Raw genomic sequence first — 25,293 nt, 5'->3', positions numbered from 1 at the left:
AATGATATGAACACCATTGGGAATATGTTGCAACGGAACACAAGATGAAAAAATGCACCTACTTACACATGTGTGGTTATGAGACAGCTTCATAAACTTTTCCGACAATGTTCCCCATAAGACTCTCACTTGCTTCCTTAATTTCTCTATCTACATTCTACAATTCAAATGATTTTACCAGCTCTCATAAGTAACATGTTCACACTTCACCTGACCATGGATCATATATCAACCTAGAAGAATTATTAGAATTAAAAGAACAACCATGGAAATATGTAGCAAGGGAAGGACTGGATGAAAAAATACATCTACTTACACCTTTATGGTTGTGGAACAGCATCTATGACTTCTTTCAATAATGTTCCCCCAGGAAACTGTCACATTGTCCTTAAATTATCCAGCAAAATTCTACAATTCCAATGATTTTACCAGCTCTCATGAGTAATATGTACACGCTTCAACTGACCATAGACCATTCAACCTAGAAGGATGACAATAATGATAAAAACAACCTTGGTAATATGTTATAAATTTATAACAATATTTTGCGATTGCAAGGGAGGACAATGGAAAAAAACATCTACTTACACCTGTGTACTTATAAAACAGCTTCCAAGACTTAGGCAGTATTCCTCATAAGACGGTCACTTGCTTCCTTAATTTATCCAGCAGTCATTCCACAGTTCAAATGCTTTAGCTCTCATGAGTACATTTTTATTTTGTTGCTGCTTCACCTGACTAGCTCATCATAGTTCAACCTGAAAAAATGGCAGAAATAATAGGAACAACCTTGGAAATAGTTTGCATAGGAAGGACAGGTAATGCCTGCGAAAAGCAATGCTCATCACAATAATATCAGATTATAAATTGTATGTGGTCATTTTCATTAGGCTTCACCGTATTGATTCACATCCTACAGTGGGTAATCTATTAACACATATAATGATTAGTATCTATTACAATGTTGAATATTTATTACTTTTTGCATGAATTTGGCCATATAATGTTCAACTTTTGCACTAATCCACAATAAAATGGGCTGATGTTGTTGCACCATTTACACAGTAAATGAATGATAGCATAGATTTAAGGTCTATTTTTCCCACACTACTGTTACACTCTCAATAACTTAACCTCACATAATACCACATGTCCTTATTCCCATGAATTCAACACACAATGACTGCACTCAAATAACTGTCAAATAATTGAACTGCCATATATTGATATCCCTATAGCCCACACTTTAATTAAATTCCTGTCAATAGACCCTTCCTTTAAATGAAGATATACTTTGCGACATTCTCAAAAACTACCAGACAACTTTATAAACGGTACATAGGCTTTATATAAATTTATACGCGAAGGAGTCCATGTATGAAGTTATAGGTTACTGCAATTCGGTGTGCATAATATCCAGTATCATGAAAATATCACTTCAACAGCACTGATACAAAAAAGTTAACTGAAAGCCAAACAAATAACGTAACAAGTGATAATTCAATATTCTACTACATAACTCATAAATTTACTACACACTAGCAGAATTAAAACTCGAGTAAAGCATATAACTTTCTCGTACATGGTTGCATTGAACTTCACAATCATAATTTGTAAATACTTTTCCATAATATCATAATACACTTACTTTTGCTTTCAGCATCCGGATTTCCTAATTAATCACCAACATCTCGTCCTGTTGACAGTCGGGAACGTCTGGTTCTTCCACCAACTCTCCTCCAGCACACGGGTTGATATCCGAGTTGTTTGGATGCAAGAATTTCTATGCATAACGTATAACGAATGCACGAGTTTAACAGGACATCTTATTACGACTTCCAAAAGTGCATAAAAAACTGAAATTATTAGAAAAGACTAGATTCGACTGTCGCCAATTTGTAATATTAAAACTATGTAAACTTATTCAAACTTTGTATAACTTATCTTCAGAATACATACCTTTTTCCAGAAATCGCTGTTGGAACGGCAGTTTGTTTATGTAGTTTGCGACCATCCTGTTGACGACACTCTTAACTTCTCCGCAGTGAAACAAACCTAAATAATAATATTTGTAAAAATTGAGGAATTTCTGAACAGAGAAGGCATTATCCATTGCACGTATAAAACTGAATTGAAGAAATGTATACTGGCGCAAGCGAGCCTACATACGATCCGATTATTCTACTAATTTACAATGAAAATGCACCATTTCCGTATTATTCCGTATGAAACATGACCCGAAGTAATAAATAACATTGAAAAGTTTGGCACTTTTGCATTACTTAACATAATTTCAAGGCAAAGCGTGATGAATCCGTATCAAAATATGCTGGTGACAACAGCGTTGTCAACAACTTTTGAGAAGCCTATATTTCTACTATGTGACGTTCCCTCATTGACATAGACTATTGCTAGAATTATTAAGACTTACGTTGAATATATAAATATTTACAAAGTACAAATACAGGCAAAAAATACTTATAATATTGTCACTTCCTTACCTCACAATGTGCGATGTTATTGTAGATTTCCATTTGTTTCTTCTGCAATCTATCGACCAAGGAGCCTCTCTTTTACGATCAGAAGGAAAACGAAATATTCATACTCCGTTTTTCGTGGAATTGGAGCAAATCGGAGCACTGCAGCACACAATTTTTTGAAATTAATTCATATGCCCTATGCAAACACCATGTAAACAACAGACAGGTGGGAACCAAGATGATCAAACCGAAATGCACTATGGGAGCGTGACACGACCTGCCTTTTACCGACCTTGCCCGGGGGAGAGAAGAGAGCGCCAGTACGACTCCGACCACCGACACGAACAGTTCTCCCTTGTGAATAGTACCTTGTGATCGTGATCATTACATGTAACCGTGATAGAGAATAAATACGTCCAATCGGATAATTCACGACCAACACGCTGAGTATCATTTGTAGCGTGCGACCTACAACTGGTGACCCCGGAGTGAAAAGTTTTTTTCGAGCACCGCCATTTTGTTTTACACGTGTCCACGATAATAACCGTTGTGCCGTGCTGCGGAGCTATTTTTTTGTACATTTGAGTGACCTCAGTGCCCCCCATAAGTGCCGCGCGAAAAATTCCCCGCTACTCCCCGCAAAACATTGAGATGGCGACGGATACGCCAAGTGCCGTGGCGATCCGTGCCGCCCTCAGGATGCCGCCATTTTGGCCAGAGAGACCGGCGTTGTGGTTTTCACAACTCGAGGGACAGTTCGCGCTGAACGGAATAACGGACGATAGCCTCCAATTTTGGCACGTCGTTAGTGCCCTCGATAGCCGCTATGCAGCCGAAATCGAGGACGTAATTACCAACCCCCCGGCCGAGCAGAGGTACCAACGCATCAAAAGTGAACTCGTGAAGAGGTTATCGGCGTCACAAGAGCAAAACATCCGACAGCTCATGGAACGGGAGGAGATGGGAGACCGGAAGCCCTCCCAGTTCCTCCGCCACCTTCGTCAGCTGGCCGGCAACAACATCCCCGACAGCTTCCTGCGTTCCTTGTGGATCGGACGCCTGCCGTCCCATTTACAACCGATCGTCACGATGCAAGACGACCGAGATCTAGATGCCGCCGCCACCTTGGCGGATCGCGTCTACGATATCACCCCGCGACCGCAAGTAGCCGCAGCTTCCGCAAGTGACGCCTTAATCGGGACGCTTCTTCAGCGCGTTGAGGACTTGAGTCGGCAGGTGGCAGCCTTATCCGTGTCTAGACCAGAGCCCCGCGAAAATTCTCCACAGAGCGACAGCGGCAATCGGTTGTGCTATTACCACTACCGTTTCGGACCTGCAGCCTGGAATTGCCGCCCCCCCTGCTCCTTCCGCCCCCAGCAGTCGGAAAACTAGCCGGGCAGTCGGTCGACGCGGCCGCCGGCTCCTGCCCCACCAACTGCCGCCTATTTATTACCGAGGCCTCAACTGGACTGAGTTTCTTGGTGGATACTGGGTCCGACCTGTGTGTGTTCCCCAGAGGCGCGGTTAAGGGCCCGCGGGAGAAAACTACATACGAGCTTTTTGCGGCCAATAATACGGTAATCGCCACATACGGCTGGACAACCCTCACCCTGAACCTTGAGTTACGCCGCGAATTTACGTGGCGGTTCGTGGTGGCCGACGTTACGAAACCAATAATCGGTGCGGATTTTTTAAAATACTTCGGCCTTCTGGTGGACATACGACGCCAACGCCTTGTGGACCCGCTTACCGCCTTAGGCGTAAAGGGACGCACCACGACGTCCGAGGAATCCGGCGTGAGAGCCATCAGCGGCGACGGTCCATTCCACGAGTTACTGCGTCGTTGCCCAATAATTACGCAGCCTGCCGGGAGACCCTTATCTGTCAATCACGACGTCGTCCATTTTCTCCGCACGACACCCGGACCACCGGTCTCCTGCAAACCCCGCAGACTCAACCCGGACAAATTGGCCGCTGCGAAGCGGGAATTCCATGAAATGATCCGCCTCGGAGTTGCGCGGCCATCCAACAGCGCATGGTCATCACCTCTGCACCTGGCGTCTAAGAAGAGCGGAGAATGGAGACCGTGCGGAGATTACCGCGCCCTTAACGCCCGGACGGTGGACGACAAGTATCCCGTGCCACATCTCCACGACTTCACCCACACCCTCTTTGGCAAAAAGGTATTTTCGACGATCGACCTAGTGCGGGCCTACCACCAAATTCCCGTATATCCAGCAGACGTCCCGAAAACCGCCGTCACTACGCCCTTCGGATTATACGAGTTCCCCCAAATGTCCTTCGGGTTGAAGAATGCCGCGCAAACTTTTCAAAGGTTCATGGATACGGTGGTGCGTGGACTGGACTTCGTGTACGTCTACATCGACGACGTGCTCGTGGCGTCTGCTTCGGAAGCGGAACACGAGAAACACCTGCACGAACTGTTCGATCGTTTCGCCAAGTACGGGATCCTTATAAACGTTTCAAAGTGCGTCCTAGGAGCCCCGGAAGTCAAATTCCTCGGACACACAGTGACGACGAACGGGATTCGTCCCTTAGATGAAAAAGTCTCGGCTGTGACGAATTTCCCAGCACCCAATACGGTGAAGGAACTGCGGTGTTTTTTGGGAATGGTCAATTTCTATAGGCGGTTAATTCCGAACGCGGCCACCATCCAAGCTCCCCTACATAGCGCTCTCGGAAAGAACGTCAAAGGCAGTCACCCCGTCGTGTGGACACAGCAAATGCGACAAGCATTTGAAAAGTGCAAGGCATCCCTCTCCCAAGCAACGTTGTTGTCTTACCCGGACCCATCCGCCCCTCTGGCAATCATTACCGATGCCTCCCAGGTGGCTATCGGAGCGGCGCTACAACAGCAGTGCGCAACAGGTTGGCAACCGCTTGCATTTTTCACCCGGAAGCTATCCGCGGCCGAAAAGAATTACAGTGCCTACGATCGGGAGCTGATGTCGGTGTACTGTGCTATCCGACATTTCCGTCACATGGTAGAGGGCAGACAGTTTCATATCCTTACGGACCACAAGCCGCTCACGTATGCCTTCCAGCAAAAGGCCGACAAGTACTCGCCGAGGCAATTCAGGTATTTGGATTACATCTCCCAGTTTACCACCGATATCCGCCATGTGCCTGGGGAGGAAAATACAGTAGCCGACACGTTGTCACGAGTGGAAGCTATTGACGCCGCCGTGAGCTACGAAGACCTCGCAGCCGCCCAGGAATGCGATGAGGAACTGACTACTCTCCTAACATCGAACTCTACTTCCCTCAACCTCCGCAAAATATCCCACCCCGAAGCTAATACCTACTTATTCTCCGATGTCTCTCGTTCTACCGCTCGCCCTTTCGTACCCGCCGCTCTGCGGCGGAAAGTGTTTAATTCCCTCCACTCACTGTCTCACCCAGGGATCAAAACATCGGCCAAACTGATAACAGACCGATTCGTGTGGCCATCCATCCAAAAGGACTGCAGGAAGTGGGCGCGTGAATGTATGAAATGCCAGAAATCCAAAGTGTCGCGGCACGTTTCGTCCCCCATTAAAGAGTTTAAAACACCGGGGTCTCGCTTCGAACATGTCCACATCGACATCGTTGGTCCCCTTCCCCCCTCCCGCAATTATAGATATTGTCTCACCTGCATAGACCGTTTCACACGTTGGCCGGAGGCAATTCCCATAGCCGATATATCGGCAGAGACGGTTGCCAGAGTTTTTTTTCGCGAGTGGATTGCGCCCTATGGAGCCCCAGCCAAAATAACAACCGACCAGGGACGGCAGTTTGAAAGCCATTTATTCCAACAACTTGCTGCCATGTGCGGATTCACTCGCATTCGGACGGCAGCATATCACCCCTCGGCAAACGGCATGGTTGAAAGGTTTCACCGCCAGTTAAAAGCCGCGATCCGTTGCCATGAAACGAGCGATTGGGTCGACGTCCTGCCCGGAATCCTCCTCGGCCTCCGCGCCAGCTGGAAAGAGGACCTCCTATGTACTTCAGCGGAAATGGTGTTTGGGGAACCTCTTAAACTACCTGGCGAGTTTCTCCAACCTTCATCCACTCTCGCCGCCAATGACCCCTCTGATTACGTGGTACAGCTCCGAGCACACATCAGAAAGCTCACACCAGTACCGGCATCGCGGCACGGCGAACGGAAAACTTTCATTTTCCAGGATCTCGCTACTTGCTCGCACGTTTTCGTGCGGAACGACAGGCCAGGAAAGCAATCTCTACAACCACCTTACGACGGCCCTTTTAAAGTACTGCACCGCAAGGAGAAGAATTTTTTGTTGAAGATAAGAGACCGCGAAGTGTGGGTGTCCGTGGACCGGTTGAAACCAGCTTTTCTCGTCAACGAGGACGACATGAGGGGAGAACAGCGTCCCATCGCAGAGGACGACATAATCCTCCTCACGCCACCACCACCTGGCCATCAACCGTCACCTACACAACCACCTGAACAACGGCCAGCACCGCCGCCTATTCAACTTCCGGAGCCGCCACTGGACCGTCACCCTGAAGCAGGACTCGGTGAACGACCAGGGCAGAAAACAACAAGATCTGGGCGTCGAGTCCACTTCCCACAGTACCTGGACGACTTCATCCTCTAACCGGGACGCAGCCATCTAGCAGTTTCCCCCACCCTTTTCTTCTTCTTTCTTTTATACGCAGGCCAAACTACTGCCAGGGGGGTGATGTGGCGGCGCTGAATGCAGACGACACGGCGCCAAACGAGAATCAATTGTTCTGTGAGTTCTTCCAGCGGCCACGAGAGGATGCTCGGGCCGCCCGGGGGAGAGAAGAGAGCGCCAGTACGACTCCGACCACCGACACGAACAGTTCTCCCTTGTGAATAGTACCTTGTGATCGTGATCATTACATGTAACCGTGATAGAGAATAAATACGTCCAATCGGATAATTCACGACCAACACGCTGAGTATCATTTGTAGCGTGCGACCTACAACCAAATTAGGATATCCTGATGACGTCCTGTGCTGTGTGGGAAATAAATGAACCATGAAACATAGCCGTAAGGTTTGTTTACATAATATATCACTTACAATTAGACCTTGTTTAGATTCATCCCGAGTTTCTTACAGTCGTCCTATAGTTTCCACTAAATTAAATGCATGGATGACTAATAGCACAGTTACTTAATTTGTGGTTAAATTAGTTTATAGTTTAGTAGGTTAGCAAAGTTTGGCAGAAAAAATATATTAAACGCAATAAAGTTACGTCGGCATTGTAATTTTTTAATCCCTAAGCCTTATCCCAGATAGCACAAAGTAAGTGAGTTAACCGTTTCTTATGGTTTTCTTACGGAAAAAATTGATAAGCAGCTTATCGTAAGCTAAGGGACTTATATGAGGCAAGGGTAAGACGTTAGGGACGTTTAGGTAAGGAATGCCGTCAAATATCCTCAGGCAATGTAAGTCACTTCTGTTGGAGCGCCAAAGGCGGCTGAACAGCGTACTACACATGCTACGCGGCTCATCTTGACATGAATTTAAAGGCTATTGGGGAAATTTAGCGAGTTTTTATAAGGGCTGAACAACTGATAACAGATTTTCCTGTAAATAGAAAAAAAATAATAATTGCAAGCAACCGGCTAGTGAAGATATAAAGCATAGTACAGGTACTGTATCCAAGCGGCGGAAAGAAAAAAAAATAATATCAGTGTAAATCCGAACGTGCGACCTTCGGAACCGAAGTACTATACGCTATCCACTACACCACGTCAGTTGTTCAGAAGAAGAGGCGTAGTTACTAATTAAATATCCAATTATGTAAAAAAAACTTGTTTGGCATGTGCATGAAAAACTGAATTTATTCAAGGTCCATACATTTTAACATTTATGAATTTTAAATTATGGTTTGATAACCCGATGACTACAATACGTATATTAGATGTTCCTTCCGGCATTTTTATATTATTCTACGTTGGTATTCTTGTGAAATTGTGTTTTTCTTACGACCTTCGTTAAGCTATCAGTTCATAAATGTGAATGATTTTCAAATTATGGCGGTATGATGTTATTTCTCCTCATAATATAGAAGCGCCAATAATAAAAACATTGTTTTAATGCATAAAGGCCTTAATAAACACTCTGTAACGATGGGATAATAACAGCATCTACGGAAGTGCTGAAAGTTTGGCATCCATTTTGCCATTACTCTGGATGTTTGTCTCCCTGGCCGTAAGAAACCCATAACAAGCTTACTTGAGAAGCGACTTCCTTATTTCTTCCTTTCACCTTATCTCAATGACTTATAATGTGCTAGCTGGGATCTTTACTGACATAATAGATCATTTATTTATTTAGGACCTAAAATTTTTAATTATTAACCTAGTTCCATCAAACAGATAAAGAGTATAAAAACTTTTTGTAAAAAGGCTAAACATTGGTGGTTATCCTATCATAACATCAATGTTCTTTTTCGATGCGTGCGTGAATATACATATCGAAAGAAATCACACGGTGTAGTCCGATTTCAAAGAATTAATAATTTACGTGAAACCTATTAATCATACATGCGTGTTGCAAAATCCCCCGGTTACACGTAAATACAATTCCTAGTTATATTTATTGCCAAGAACCCTACTTGATTTGATTTAGGAACGGAACCAAACGGACCGTTTGGACTTCAAAACAAATTCAGCCGTAGCCTACGTTATCAAAACAACAGGTTCTATTTTATACGCTAGCACTTACATTATTTCCTATACGTTCTCGCGTACAGAGACTATAGTACAAGAACTTCCACTTTACATTATATCATGTAAACAAGGAACAAAAGCGAAAATTTCACCATGAACAACGGAAAAAGACGCTACCTTTAGTTGCCAAGTAACGGTTTTACCCAGACGGTCATGTTGTTCCAAGCAGAGCCATATTTTTCCTCGAGATGTTACAGGCTGAGTTATAAGAAATATAAGGAGCATGCGGAAACACTATACTGCCGCCAGTGAACGCCAAGAAAAATTATTTAGATGTCACATCAAACTTACTTGGAATTCAGCTGCGTCTTTGTAACCGCCAAACCACCATGCTGTCTCCAGTATTCCGTTCCGGTTTTTCTGTTGGGAAGGAGGAACGGAGGAATGTGGAGAACCATGGGAGAACACCTTCCTGTATCGCGGAGTAGCGGTAGATTCAAAATTCGTTCGCCACCAAAAAAACTAGAATTTCAATATAAAGTAAATTTAAGGTACGGCAGTACTTACCTTCTATTGCCTATCCTTAAATTGGACAATAACAATGTCTAATCTGGGAATGAGGCCATCGATGCCGTGATAATTTTAGGAGAATTCTTACCATTAAAAATTAAAATAAATTTAAAGCGTTATATGTTTCATTAAAATACTTCCCAATCAATCGCCTCTGAGATTTTTTAATCCCTAGAGAGTAAATATTAATTAATCAATAAGTTGAAAGAGTTCATTTAACCTGTAGGAATGGAATGTCCCCGAGACGGCTACGCGAACTCATCAGGACATTGGTACATAATATAAAATTTCAGTAAAAATCGATAAATTCCATTATTCCTGTTGTTAATTTTTGTAAAAGTTGCTAAATTTGTTTAAATTTAAGTAATTTTTATAATCATGAAAGAGTACGGGTTTATTGTTCATCCAACGCTTCTCAATGGTACAACATGCGGAAATTTTTAATTTTTTGAAAGTTGCTAAAATTGTTGCTAAATTTGTTTAAACTTTAAAAATTGTTATAAATAATGTAGAGAGTCATAAGTTCGTTCAATTGTTGTTGTTTAACCCGTAAGGCATGTAGAAATTTTTAACGCTCGTAAATGTTACTTAAATTGTTGCTAACTTTGTTTAAACTTAATTAATTGTTATAAACAATATAAAACTTAAAAATAGCGTACATTTGTAGTTCTTAAACTATAGAAGCGGTAAAATGTCAAATTTTTTTTTCGTTAAATAGTTTATAATTTCCTCCCAGAGTCCACACTCCAACAAGAGGATTACATTTGGTTACCTAAAATAATCCTCAAAATATCTCTTCCTCCACGAAAAATTTCCTCTTCCTCGATCGGGAGGAAGTATTCTGGCTTCAGAAACGAGAGAGAGTTTTTTTTCTTTCTCCCTTCTCCTATACTCCCTACTCGGAGGAGGATCTCGAGACTTTCTCTCGGAGTTCCTCCTTGAGGAGGTGAGTGTTTTAAGAGGAAACCAAAACTCCCAAACCCTGCATAATGGGACACTAGCTGGACGTCCGCTGGACATCCGAGATAGGACAGTGTGCGGACAGATGGCCAGGACAGCCGGCGGATGTCCCCTGGCTGTCCTGAAAATCCGCGGACACTGAGAGGACGCGACGGACGCGCAGCGGACGTCCTCTGGCAAAGATGTGCTGTGTGGGATCAGGAGCATGAAGAGCCCAAGGAGGTGCAAATGTACCATGTAATCCCCAGAAATGGTAACGAGGAGGTTGATGAAGATAATTCGAATCTATTGATACACATTCTTCCCGAAGGCATGTTTACACTGTACATTAACTCGTAGGAGTCATTGTCTAAATGTATGAATGCATCAATTTACACGAAAATGCACCATGTTATAGGCACCCAACTTGTGTGAATGCATGAGCAGAAATATAATCTCTTCTAATTTGGTTCTTGCATTCGTACACGTTCTCTTCTGGTCCATTCACATGTACTTTGTAAACAGGCCTTAATACAAGTGAGGTTCCCACTTCTGTAGAAAAGGAGGTACAAACTTGAATGAAGTATGGGAGCAAACATGAGCAAAAAAGTGGCTTTTCTTGAACAATTGCAACTTCTCCAATCAAAGTGGAAAATAAGTCTTTTGCTTCGCTCACCCCTGGTAATAATATTGAATGTGACATTTGTGACGGTACCTCAAGTGAAAACTTGGATGTATCATTTTGAGAGAGTGCCTGCAGTTATTCCTCAGACTATTCAGAGCATTGGGAAGGAGAAATGTCTGAAATCATTTTCAAACGTGTAATATTGTGCATTGATAGAAATTCTACTCTGTGTTGGAGTATTCCATGTTTACGTTACGTTATTATTTTCTTATTATCTGATCATATTATTATACATACTCGACATGTAATGATATGCATAAAATTAAATGATTCCCTGCCGGTTCTGGCCCACTAATTTTGACAGTCATTATGCCCCTATTAGTATTATTTTAAGGTCTGTGTTGCCTCTAATGTAAAAAAGCTTGAGAGATTGAATGTTAAGGGAAATAAACTGCCAATTGGCAAATTCTTGCAACAATATGCAAAAAATGGTACATATTAATATCTGGAAGGGGACGTCCTATGTATATCGGATTTTGGGACTTATGGATATCCGACGGATGTCCGAGGGATGTCACCGGATTTTCATTGGATATCCATGGCCTATCCGCAACGTCCGCATTGGATATCCGTCGGACATCCGTTGGATGTCCATGTGTTGTTAGGGTATTCTCCATTTACATTTTTTGTGTTTTGATGACCTGTCATTTATTATTCATGGGAAAGGCATCTTTCCTGGCCAATTGCCTTTGCAATGTCAAAGTTGATTTTGTGCATTGAGTCAGTCCATTTGCATTCTTCTGTGAATACTGTACTCCAGCATTGGCTGCCTATTCTTTCTGTTGTTTAGTGTTGTTCTTGCAGACAGGCCTTCTCTACTATCTATGACTACCCACCTTGATTATAATTACGACAACAATTTACTTCGTGGACATGATTGACTTCTCTGGGCACGTTGTCTCTTAATTACTGGTTTGCCCTTGCCTCTGTGTGTCTTTTTAAAATATGTATATAGAACCATTTTGCTATGTGCAATATTAGGCTAATAGTCCTTAAAGTCACTCACTCTGTACCTTTCTTCTTTTTTGCAAGCAAAATTAAAACTCTTCATAAAATCCTCCAGCCATGCCCCTTCCTCATAGACCTTGCATTTGTACTAGTTCAAAAAACCTCCCACCACCTATTGTACCCCTTTTCTTTCCGGGCTTTCATATCATGAAGGGCTCTCTCATTTTCCTTGTCTAAGATCTCTGGTCCAAGATTATCCTCCACTATGTTCAACCTTTTCGTTCTGTTCCTGCTGTCTTAACTATCATCCCCATATTACTTTCACTTACTTTGAATCTAGTCATGCTCAGTAACGCATTTTTTCAATTCTTAGCCCTAATTTTTGAAATGGATTACCTTCTTTTGGTGTCCATTAGCAAATTTACCTCGGTATACAGCTCTTTCATCTCCTCTTCTTTCTGAAACTTTTCCAATTCTTCATGCTCTTTTCTGCCAAGCCTCCTTTGCCTTCTTGGTTTCCTGCCATAATTGATAATTTGCCTTATTCTAAATTCATTTTTTTTTCACTTCCTTCTCTCCTCCATCTCCTTTATGATTTCAGCTGTTACCTACAGTGTCTTTATAATTCTACTGTCATTGTATTCAATTGGCTTCTCTGCCACTTTGGTTATTCCATTTATAATCTAATCCCACTATTCCTCAACAGTCTATACATACCTCCAATGCCATTGGCATGCACTCAGATGAAGCAAGTGAAGCTCTACTTCAGTAATTAAAGTCCCTTACAGCACAATATCATCATACATAATGTATTATTGGTGTATAATTTACACAGTGTATTATTTCATGGAATATAATGAATGAATGAATGAATGCTTTATTGATGCTCTGGGAAACCCATAAGAGCAAAAAACCTAAATACAATTAAACATTCTGCTCAAAAATACAATAATTATGAAATAGCACAACATAAACAAAATTAATCAACTCAAAGATTTGTACAACTCAAAACAATTAAACATTCTGCTCAAAAATACAATAATTATGAAAGAGCACAATATGAACAAAAATTAATCAACTCAAAGATTTGTACAACTCAAAACAATACATTTACGGTTTTAAATATTCATACAGTTCACTCTTGAAAGATTCCGGGGTGGAGGAGCGTTTTATTAAGAGGGGTAATGAATTCCAAAACTTAGAAGCAGTGATCTGGAAGGAATTTAGGTATAGGTTGGTACGGACTTGGGGTATATGGAGAAGGTTAAGGTCAGACCAGGTTCTACGGAGGGAAACACTAGTCCTGTAAGTGAATAAGTTATACAGGTATTCAGGCGTTTGAGTACGAAATAGGGAGAACAGAAGAGACCCCAGGAAGTACTTCCTTCGGGAGCCAATAGGCAGTCATTTCAAGGCAACAAAGTGCTCAGAAACATGATCGTCTCTGCGAAGGTCGAATATAAATCTAATGCAGCTGTTAATTAGTCGCTGGACACGTATTTCAAGAAAATTTGTTAAATCACAATACACTAGTATACAATAATCCATAATTGGAAAAATCAAGGAGGTTACAAGTGCTATTCTCGTGTGGACAGGTAAATTTTTCTTTTGAAGTTTCAATACATAGAGAATTTTATTTCCCTTATTGCACATTTCCATTACATGCTGATCCCAATTTAAAGTAGTGGAAAGAGTGATGCCAAGGTATCAAACAGTTTTTTTGAATTTAACAATGCTCGTGTGAACACGAATAGGTGGAAGACTATCATGATGGATGCCATTTAAAAGTCTTGAATTTCCGAAAATGATTGCTTGAGTTTTTGAGGGGTTTAATTGTAGGCAGTTGATATTGGCCCAAGAGATGATGGAGCTAATATCACTGTTAATTGTTTCGATGAAAAACGGAAGTTCGTCACGAGAGCAGTGAATATAGATTTGCAGATCATCTGCATAGAGCATATAGTTGGCGTATATTATATAGGGGTTTAATTGTAGGCAGTTGATATTGGCCCAAGAGATGATGGAGCTAATATCACTGTTAATTGTTTCGATGAAAAACGGAAGTTCGTCACGAGAGCAGTGAATATAGATTTGCAGATCATCTGCATAGAGCATATAGTTGGCGTGACTAATGGACTTAGCCAGGTCCAGGGTGTACAAAGTAAAGAGGAGAGGTCCAAGGACGGATCCTTGAGGTACGCCGCATGAAATCGGGAGCCATGGGGATAACTCGTCACCTGAGCCCTTGACAGCTTGACTTCTGCCCGTCAAGTAGGAGGTAAACCAGTGTAGGGCAGAGCTGGAAAAATCGAGGGACTTTAATTTGCGTAAGAGAACTACGTGATTAACTCAATCAAAGGCCTTACTAAAATCGAATAGAACCATAATGGTTACCAATTTCTTGTCGTTGGCGAGACGAATATCGTTAGTGACTTTAAGCAGGGCAGTCTGTGTGCTAAAACCCTTACGGAAGCCAGATTGGAAAGGGTCTAGTTTACCAGATGATGTTAGAAATTCCATGACTTGAGAGTGCACAATCCTCTCCAGTGTTTTAGAGAGGGCACAGAGAATAGAAATGGGCCTGAAATCAGATGGGTTTTCGGGGTTGTTAACCTTTCTGACGGGCGTGATAAGTCCTTTTTTCCAGGCAGCTGGAAATCGAGCGTAGGATAAGGAGTAATTAAAGATTTCAAGGATAAATGGAAGTAGCAACTGAGTGGCTTTATGAACAAACATAATAGAAATATTATCGTGACCTGGGGAATTAGATTTCGTCTTCTTAAGGTACTTCAGGGCAACATCCAGAGTGATGTGATAAAAAAAGAAATTATTGGCATCAAACGGAACATGAAGGTCTTCAATGGTCGGTGCAGCTATTGCAGTGTCGCTGGTACTACTCGACGGAGAGGTGAAAAATTGATTTATTTGATCAATGTCAATATGACCTGGCAGAGCATTGGAACGCTGCATATACATGTATTGCAGCTGTAATACACCCTATTTTTACAAAATGCATTGTTATGTATCGGTACAGCATATTTACACAAACTACTGTATTTATAATAATGACTTATTTTCAGCTGTAGTGGCAGTCTAGGACTACGAAATTCTACATTAAAATATACCATATTTCTCTGAATATAGTCCCCCCCTAATTTTGAGACTTCAGTTTTGGGAAAAGTTAAAAAAAGTGTTTGAATATAGTCCCCCCAGCTTTACTTTTACCACAGGCATTTTTGGAAAAAAAGGGGGGACTATATTCTGACATATACGGTATTTAGATTTCATACTTAGGAAATAAATAAATTTAATGTTTAAATAATGCTAGTGTTCGTGGTGAAAAACTTGATTTGAGTTGCGCCCTGCCGCTATAGAGAACAACGCGTGAGTTGGCCACCTTATGGACCTCATTGCAATCAAAGTAGATTTGTGCGATTTGAGACATCTTTTGCTTTGATGACTGCTGCTATTGACTAATTCTCTCTCAGCTTTGACACTTGCTTTTTGTTTTCATAGGTACCTTCTGGTTTTGACCCCTGCTTATTGCTTTGGACTTTATTGTTGATTTTCATTGTTGTATGTCATTCGTATACTCTTCAGTATTGAAAAAAAATTGAGCAATGAATGCTTCATTTCTACTTGGTATCATGTTATTCTTAGTTTTATTTACCTGGATTTAGCTGGACAGTATTTTTATGGAAATTTATGAACATTATATGTATTTAACTAACATGATGTACTCCACTATAGTATGATGTGCATTAGAGGACCTTTGAATCATATTTACATGCAATATACATAGGATTTAAAGTTGTAATACATGTTTATACAGCATTTTGGATTACTGAAATTCATATACATATAATACGTACAGCTGTGATATGTGTGTATTGCACCAAGTGTGCTGTCTGGGGTTACTTGCATTTTATGCTGAAATTGTGGAATTAATGCAATATGACTTGTTTGGAAACGCATGGCCATTTTTTTCCATTTAGGAGTTGTGCTCACCCTCTTGAGTCTTTTTTCAGAGCCATGGTATGAAAAATGTAACTTATTGCTTTTACTAGAATATTGACTGCTTTGTTTTGCCAGAACCATTTTCTGTTTGGGAATGGCAGATGTATAATTTGGACAAAGCCGGATATTTTCTTATTTTGTAAATCCAGCCAAATCAGGGGCAGGGTAGGAAATTACAGCTGGCTATCTGAGATCATTGGCATCATGTGGAGTGGAGAAGGGCAGATGTTACTTTGGTCTGCCTTCTTAGCTATGAAATTTGTGTTCACAGTCAAAAATTTCAACATAACAGAGACATAATGAAGCACCTAATAAATATAATGTGTTTTCTGGTGGAGCAAGAATTAGCTTTCAGAGGTCATGATGAAATAATATCCTCTATAAATAGAGGAAATTACATTGAAATCCTAGAATAAAACAGGGAGTACATATAACCCTATGTTGGAAGAACATTTAGAAATGGTAATAGTGTTCAGAGGTATCTCAAATATAATGCAGAATGATATAATCGATGGGATTTTCATCTCCATGCTTGGTTCAGATGTGATGGAGGTGAAAAGTTCTAGTTTCCTTATTGAGTACTAAAGTGTCCAACAAGGCATAGTTTTCTATAATTGTTACGTATGTTCAATAGCTAAGTTTATTGCAAGTTTTATGGAGTTCTGTGATATAATTGCTGACCATACTGCTCCCAATATACCTTTATACACAAACATTAGAAAAACCCAGAAGAACCTTTTTTATGTCCTCAATGTGTCTAATTTTTTGTATTCCTTTAAGAAAACATTTCCGGAGTGACTTTGCAGTCGTTACTAATTTTTGTTAAAAATGCACAATCAATCCGCACTTCATTTAATATTGACAACCCTCAGTGCTATTTTCTAGGTACAAAATGATGTGGTAGTTGAATATGGATAGGTTAAATGTTGGAAAGAGAATAATGGTAGGCATTAGGTTGGGATAAAACAGGGAAAGGGAAGGTGACTCACTATCAAGCTGTTTTGTGCACGAGTTAGGGCAACCAGGATAGGGAGACTTACTAGAGGGCTACAGGTTGTGGGAAGGAGGAGCAGTGATATTCAGGGGAGAGAAAACGGGTGGTTATCTGCTTCAATTGGGAATTCCACTGAAAAGGGATGATTATGTGATAAAAAAATATCCTCCACACTGAAAATCATATTGAAAGAAAGCAGTTCTTCTCTAACCTGCATATTATCCGTGAAATTCCGCTTTGAAAATTGTAAAGTAATCTTGCGCTCCAAACTACCCATCGCCATGTTTGCTGAGTGTGATGTCAGAGTCCAGTAAACAATTCGTTTATGTGGTGCCAGTAGACTATTTGTCTCAGTTTTAGAAAAACCTATGTATCACTTAGTACCTTTTTCTCATCACAATTTATTCTCCAAGCTTTAGATTACTAGCGAACGATATGGTTGATTTATTCTATGTTACATTTTAATTTTGTGGCTTCTCAACTCCGTGCCGAGAAATCTTCAATGCTGGAGAAGAAATATGCAATCATGAATTAATCTACCTCCAGAATGGTCCCAAAACGTGCCTTTACGAAGTCTGAGTCAGCCATTGTACAATATGTATCCCATTAAATTGTATGTACAATTTATATATAAATCTTCAAAACTATGTCCAACGTTTTACACACACCCTTCAAGTTATGAATTAGTATCGTCGCAGTTCTTTGTTATCGTCGCTGCTATTTATTATTGCCATGGAGCGAATCTTATTATGTACTTGCGTTTTGACGTCACAGGGTGTTCTTGTCGCGTGAAAGTATTTAGTAATTTTTGCAAACTTTGAAGCTCTCTAACAACAAGAATATTGAGAATTATGAAGTCATATTTTGTATACATTACTAACTTAAACTTAATTATGTATACATGTAAAAAAATTACTATTTAAATTTTATGAGAGCACCCCATTGGCTGTCGCCAAAGGTTCAAAGAGCGAGCCCAGCTCATGAATGGAAAGTGCAGGTAATGGTTATGTGTTTCCCAACTAGTCATATTGTATTAAATCCACAATTTCAGCATAAAATGGGTACATGGTCATTATATAAAATATAGTTCCATTTTAAATCTTTCATTATCACAATGGAATTAAGTGGTACATAATAAGCCTTGGCTAGCTAGTTTCCTGTTTGAGTACGATTCTTCCATTCAGCTTTGAAGGTAATGAGCCTAATTTCAGCCAATGGCATTGCTAGAATCTTGGGTCCCAAGCACGGACTTAGATTTTAACCAAGGCATATACAGTAAGGAGACCCCAATTTCTCCTTGGTCTTCCAATTGATATGTTATGATATGTTGATATGGATCCATTCCTGTCTTGGGTTGTTGCTAATTCTTTCGTGGCTCTTGTTTGGACTATTACTTTGTCCATTATGTGATAGGTGTTGCTCGTTGTGGTATGCTTAGTGATAGGTGGATGTTGTAAGACCCTGAACTGGATGCTGGTGTTGGAGAGGAGTGGTCTCCCCTGCCTATTTATATACCTACTCAGTTATTTCATTGAACCCTCTCATTGCCTTGTCTTTTGTATCAATATTTCTAGGTCATATTAGCTGGTCAAGTTTTTCATGAAGTTGCAGGCTCCAGAGACCTTTGGAATCAATAATTTATACTTGCAGTTAATGAGTCTACTGACTCAAGTTAACTTAAATTTTTGATGCCAATCTGTGGCCCAATTGCTACTTTAACTCATGTAATTTTAGAACTGGAATATAAAATGAAATTGCCTTAGCCATAGCTAATTATTGCTAGAATTGATTAAGTGTTGTCGAAGGCATGATAGCCAGCAAATCTGAGAATAAAAAGGCAATAACGTAACCCCTTGAAGAATATATAATGCTTAGCGTGTGCTAACCAATCCTTTGGGCTACAATTTATCATGGTGGAAAGACTTGTGCATTTCTGTGACCACTAGAGCTGCACTAGCGGGAGGAATTACTACCGATAGGGCCATCCATGCCAGATAGGTTGAAGTGCAGGAGCCAGATGAAAGGTAGTCCACATAATGGTATCAAGTGAAAAAAACACACTATCTTTTATGTGAGCTAATCAAAAATGCAGAAGGAAAGGTCTTATCTCAACAGTATAAAACTATCTGCGATATGTACTTAACAGGAGATAGACCTAGTGACTTTGAGCAGAATATCATGATTCCCCCACAAAAAAAGAAGAGAGCAGAGAAGTGCAAAGATTTAAGGACCATAAGCCTGACAACACATCCGTTGAAGATTATGACAAGAATCATTTATAGGGGAATAGAACGAAGAGCAGAAGAGTTCCTGGATGAGGGCTAATTTGGATTTAGGAAATGCAAGAGCACTAGAGAAGCAATTTCGGCTCTTAGGCTGCTCATAGAGAAGGGAATGAAGAAGAACAAATCAACTTTCATGGCGTTTGTCGATTGAGAGAAGGCATTTGATAACGTGGAAAGGAATTCAATGCTTAGACTTCTGAAAGAAATCAGAGTGCTCTACAGTGATCGTAGAATTGTTCATAGCTTGTATATAAACCAAGTAGCTGTGATCTAATGTGGACTCAGCTATGCAGAAACAAGAATAGGAAAAGGAGTGAGACATTGTTCTGCACTTTCCCCCATATTTTTTTATGTTTACATGAAGAAAGCCAACAATGAAATCAAGAAGAAGGCTTTGGGTGTCAACATCCACGGAGAAAAAATTAGTATGCTGGGATTTGCTGACGACCTAGCCAAGACAGAGAAGTATTTGAAGACGACTTTGACAAATATGGAGAGGACAATGGCCAGGTATCAGCTGAAAATCAACAAAAAGGAGACTAAGATTAGTATGCAGTAAAAGAGAGGAGGCTAAGACAAAAATTAACCTAGGAAAGCATAAGCTTAAAGAGGTGAAAGAGTTTTCCTACCTGGGAAGCCCAATTACCAACAATGGACAAAGCGAGAGAGGAATAGAAGAATAGTGCAGGTGAAGAGGGCTTTCTGCAAAAAGAAGAATCTTCTTACAGCTGAGAATACAAGCATAGAAGTAAGGAAACAGTTCATAAGATGTTACATATGGAGAATTTATCTCTATGGAAGCGAGGCTTGGACGTTGACCACAGCAGAGAAGTCAAGAGTGGAAGCTTACAAATTGTGGTGCTACCGCCGAATGATGAAGATAAAATGGATTGACCGTGTAAGTAACGAGGAAGTGCTTAGAAGAGTGGTAGAAAAGAGAAGCCTCCTAAAACCCTTAAGCAGAAGACGGGACAACTTAGTTGGCCACATTTTGAGGCATGATGGCCTGGTGAAGACAAAGGTTAAAGGACAGGTGGAAGGGAAGAAAGGCAAGGGACGGCCCTGAATTGAGTCGCATATGACAGGTTATTAAGGATGTAGAAGAGAAGATGTATGTACGTCGCTATGAAAAGGTTAAAAAATACATCGCTATAAAAAGGTTAGCGGTTAGGAGAGAGGAATGGAGAGCTAGGTCATACCAATCCTAGGATTGTTGACTAATGATGATGATCTCTTATGCGTAATCAATAGAATGTATTTGGTGCATATGTCAACAAGCATGGGTGACATTAGCCAGTCTTATGCGACTTCCTTCATCCTTCACCCATGTGAAATATTATTTGATGCTTTCCCGGCGAATATGTGGGTTAACTCTTCTTCGGATGCCCTCCGGGTTAAAGTATCCATATTAACCAAAGTTTCAAGCTCCGACTCGGGGCTCATCCTCAAGACTGCCGAATGAAATTAATTGAAATTCTGCATTGAAACGTTGGCTAATATGGATAATTTCACCCGGTGGGATTCCCAAGAAGGGTTTACCTACCCATCCCATTGTTGGCCCACGCTTATTGTTGGAATCTGATGGATTCTTTTACTTGTGTGGTTTGAGCCATGCACGAATATTGAATGATTTAAATGTTCCTCCAATACCTATTTTCCTAAGAATAACCTATATTTTTGTTGTACATATTCAAGTATTCTACCAGTAAAGTTAGGGTCACATGGAGCACTTTTCTACCAGTAAAGTTCGGGTCACATGGAGCACTTATCCAGTATACCCTAGCCTGTCTTCCCTCCCAACTTCGGCTTCCCTATTCCATTCACAATAAGGCCTATTATTCTATCTAAAAATCATATTCTCTTCCTACTTTAACCTCGCTTACCCAATATTATTTCCTATAACAGTTATTTCAACATCTCCCTGCTCAGTACTTGCTCCATTGAAACCTTCTGTCACCATCATATCTCATCTGGAACCTTCCTCTCTTCACCTACCATCTCTAGCACTTGGTCGTTCCACTTCCTCTCCATCCATTTCCCCTTCTGTATTCTCCGCATCCACATCCTGAATGCCTAAATTCTTTTCTCATCTTCCATCCCATGTGTCCATTTTTCTTTACCATAAAGTGCTACATTCCAGATGAGACTCTTCACTAACCTTTTCTTTAAACTCTCCTGTAATGATGAATAAATCAGCTCTTACCTGTTCGTGAATTCCTCCTATGCTAATACTATTCTCTACCTGATGATCTTAGGACTGCATCTATTTTCTGTAGTGGATAACAATCAGAATCTCTCATTTCTCTTTTTCTAAACTTGCAAGTCAAGCAAACATCTCCTCCTAATGCTTTAGTTCCATGCCCTCTAGGGTCCTTGTTATCGCTCTTTTGCCATTAATTGACTTTCCTGAATCTGTATTGATCATTGCCTGGTAAGTTGTTTTCTCTTGCCTCATTTTCTCTGTTCATAATCCTGAGCTTCTTTTCTGCTGAATGTAAAATTAAAATGATGGTCTCATATTGTCTTTATTCTAAGGATTTCTCAATTTTTTGTGAGACAAAGGAAACTTAGTTAACAAAATTTTCCAACCAGGATCCCTCTTCATGTATTCTGTGGTCTGGTTTGAAAAACCTTCATCCTTAAACCGTTCATAAATTCTAGAGTAAATCAGAGGGTATATTTTCCATGATCACCTTTTTTCTTGCCTTAAGTGCTCTCTCTCTCCTTCCATTTGTAAAATCCTCGGTTCGAAATTATCCTCACCCACCACACATTTTTTTTCTCTCCATGTGCTCCCCTTCTAGCTGGACCCACTGTTATTCATTGCTTCACATATTCCTTCCACCTATTCGAAACTTGTTCCCATTCTATTGTTGTGTCTCCTCTTTTACCCAAATGACCTCACCTCGGTTTTCATCTTGTTCAACTATCCGCCCATCAGTAAATTTTGCAATTCATCTTACTGCGTCGACTTCCTTCTTCTCTCGACCTTGTTCTGCGTTGCTCATTGTCATTGTTAATTTCTCTAGATTCCTGGTGCCTTCTTCTGAGTCTACGTTCTTCCACTCCACCGTGGCCTGTGTTTGAGAAATTGTTCATTGTAAATCCTCTCAATCGAAGGCAACCCCGCTTCATGCCGTGAGGGTTTGTATTTTAAAAAAGACGTCAGTCCTTCACTGGCCTTCAACAGTCAGGTTACCCGTGCATATCTTGAAACCTACATTTAAACCATTCACAAAAGGGATTAAGAGTCTTTTAACATTCATCAATCCCAAAAACGATTATAGCCAATAATAAGTGTAATTTAATCTTACTGAATACCCCAAGAAAATACGTTTGCTATAAAAAATTATGCTTGCAAAGAATTTTAGAAAATTGTAAAGTAAGATGGCAAGTTTTTCAATTTAAAATTCATATCCAAAAGCTTAGAGGAAAAACCGAAACGTCTTCTTATGCTTAATAATCCATCGAATGACGCAATCAGAGTCCCTATGAAGACCTTTCCCACTGGGGTCGTGGCTATGAAATATCCATTGAGATTTGCATGCGTGGGAGATGTGTGAAGTGGGTGAATAGGAGACGGGGGCGTGGGAGGGAATTGGGTGGTGGTGAGGGGGCTGAGGGGCGGGGTAACCATTTTCCCCCATCCTCCGACCCCTGCAAACGAATTCTTTCCTGAGGTGCGAGAGAGCAAGGGCCTGCGGTTGAATATCGGCGATTGGTTTGGTTTCCGCGGTGTGGGTGGAGATTGGGAGGATGGATGGATGTGGGAGAGAGGCCGTGGAGAATTGAAGTGAGCTCCCCTCATCCCAATGACGGTAAGATGGGAATATAACTGGAATGCCTGCGTCCGACTTGAAGGCGGAGCAGCTCTCTTTCCCATTCCATTCTTTCCTCCTCTTTTTCTCACCCCCCCTCATCCCTTCTCCGAAGCCCTGCTTCCCAATTTTCCCTCGACCGGAATCGACCGTAGGGAGAGATATTTCACCCACCTCAGCTCTTCTAATGCGACGACGCCATTTTGCGAATTCCCAAGCGCGGCCTCGTTCGCATGGCCGAAATTTCCGATATCACTTGCCCGCTGCTCGTATGTTTAAAGGTCATTTGGTTTAAATTGTTGTGCGAAAATTGGTTGTTTCTGTTTATTTTGTTTCGATGTTTAAATTTCATTGTGTTTTGTGCTGAGATGGATCATTAGATCCTTTATCAGGAATAAATATCGTTGTTCTGGAAGAGGTGTTTTAAGACGTTTAATGGCGCATGGAGGTATGCAATTCATGTGGCGGGGTATCTCTCAGGAAAATTAAAAGGCGTGGAACGCGCATACCCGAAAGGCCAGCAACATATCCAGGGGGTCAGCTTCTGCACGCTGGGGCTCAGAACGCCACCCCAGAAATGTTTTCCTTTGTGTCGAATACCCGCGATGAATCTACTGGGGAGACCATCAGCCCAGGGGCACCTATCATCTGTCACTCCATTTTTAGGAGTAGTTTTATTTCATGTTTACCAAAAATTAATGATGAATTTAACTTTCAGAATTATGTGAGTGAACTATACATATTGTGTAGCTGACTTAATGAAATATATTGTTTTTTTTCGATTCGTGTGAATTAGCGACAACATGTTAATATAGGCAACCCATATAACTCCGTAGTACCTCCCGGAGCAAATTTATGGCTACGTGCCTGCGGAAGGCATTAGTATTTTGCATTTAACTCTCGAATGAAAACTTACTCCCTAAGCCCACGTTAATGGTTACTTTATACTCAGTAATTGCGCATTATAAGGGGGAGCCATCGCACCCTTAACTCTCCTGCAATCTGCCCTTGATTGCGCGCTTCAATTACCTCATCCATTATCTAACACGCTATTTTGAAAGACAGTAGTTTAGTTACTCGAGAAATGACAAGATTTAGTTGTCATGGCATCGAGATTTTTTCTGGATACTCTTGGGTTAAGTGGAATAATTACCAATTAATAAAACATATAGATCAATGGATGAAGTTCGCAGGGAGAAAATATTTGGCTTAGTGCTTTGAATTGATAAAAAGCTCACGATCCACATGTATGCATTTACAGTGTGGGACCTTTTAAGGAAACCTGTAACGTGTGCAAAAGTCCGCATTTGCCCTGTTGCTATGTAAGTATTTATATTTTGGCACGGTGTTTTGAGTTGTGGTGTGCACCATCCTGGCTGAGGACAGGGCCTGTAGAATGGTTTATGCATCTTGGGATTTGGAGAGGTTTGGAAAAAGTGTTATCAGTAAGATCTGTACTTTCAACTAAATATACAACGCACTGCAGCAAAACTGGAAATGTACGTATAGGTTACATTTTCTCTTTCTTATTACTCCAAAAATTCCCTTCTCATTTCCTTTGCGGTTCAGTTTACTGGCCTTGGGCAATCGTTGGTAAGCTTTCTCCTAATAGGGTGGTTTCCTATTATTTAGCACTAGCACTATTTAGCACTATGGGCTACTTCTGGTTGTATCCGACGCGTTCTTTGCGTCTTTTTCTCATTAGCGTTTGTTGCGCCGCGTCATACTTCTGTGGTTGGATATCCTACCGGGTAGGCACACCTCTTGACACGATAAAAGGGAAAGCATAACTCTAAGGATTCTACTCTAAACGCTATTGTGCGAACTTCATCTTGGTGCAAACTTTTTTTGCTGGGTAATGCGTTCACATGACATTTTTGGT

The 25,293-nt window shown here is 41.0% G+C and overlaps 1 long non-coding RNA gene across 1 annotated transcript; it reads right to left on the bottom strand.

Moving 5' to 3' along the window:
* Nucleotides 1-439: 439 nt before the first annotated feature.
* On the bottom strand, nt 440-1,675 carry LOC124154987. The gene is made up of 3 exons (XR_006864085.1): nt 1,649-1,675; nt 589-758; nt 440-481 (listed from the first exon to the last, which is right to left on the bottom strand). It is a non-coding gene; the product is annotated as an uncharacterized LOC124154987 (long non-coding RNA).
* Between the last annotated feature and the right edge of the window lie 23,618 nt (nt 1,676-25,293).

This window comes from Ischnura elegans, chromosome 3 (assembly GCF_921293095.1).
Source record: "Ischnura elegans chromosome 3, ioIscEleg1.1, whole genome shotgun sequence".
NCBI lineage: Eukaryota > Metazoa > Arthropoda > Insecta > Odonata > Coenagrionidae > Ischnura > Ischnura elegans.
The sequence above is the reverse complement of the archived record's forward strand: the minus strand, read 5'-3'. Positions and strand labels throughout refer to the sequence as shown.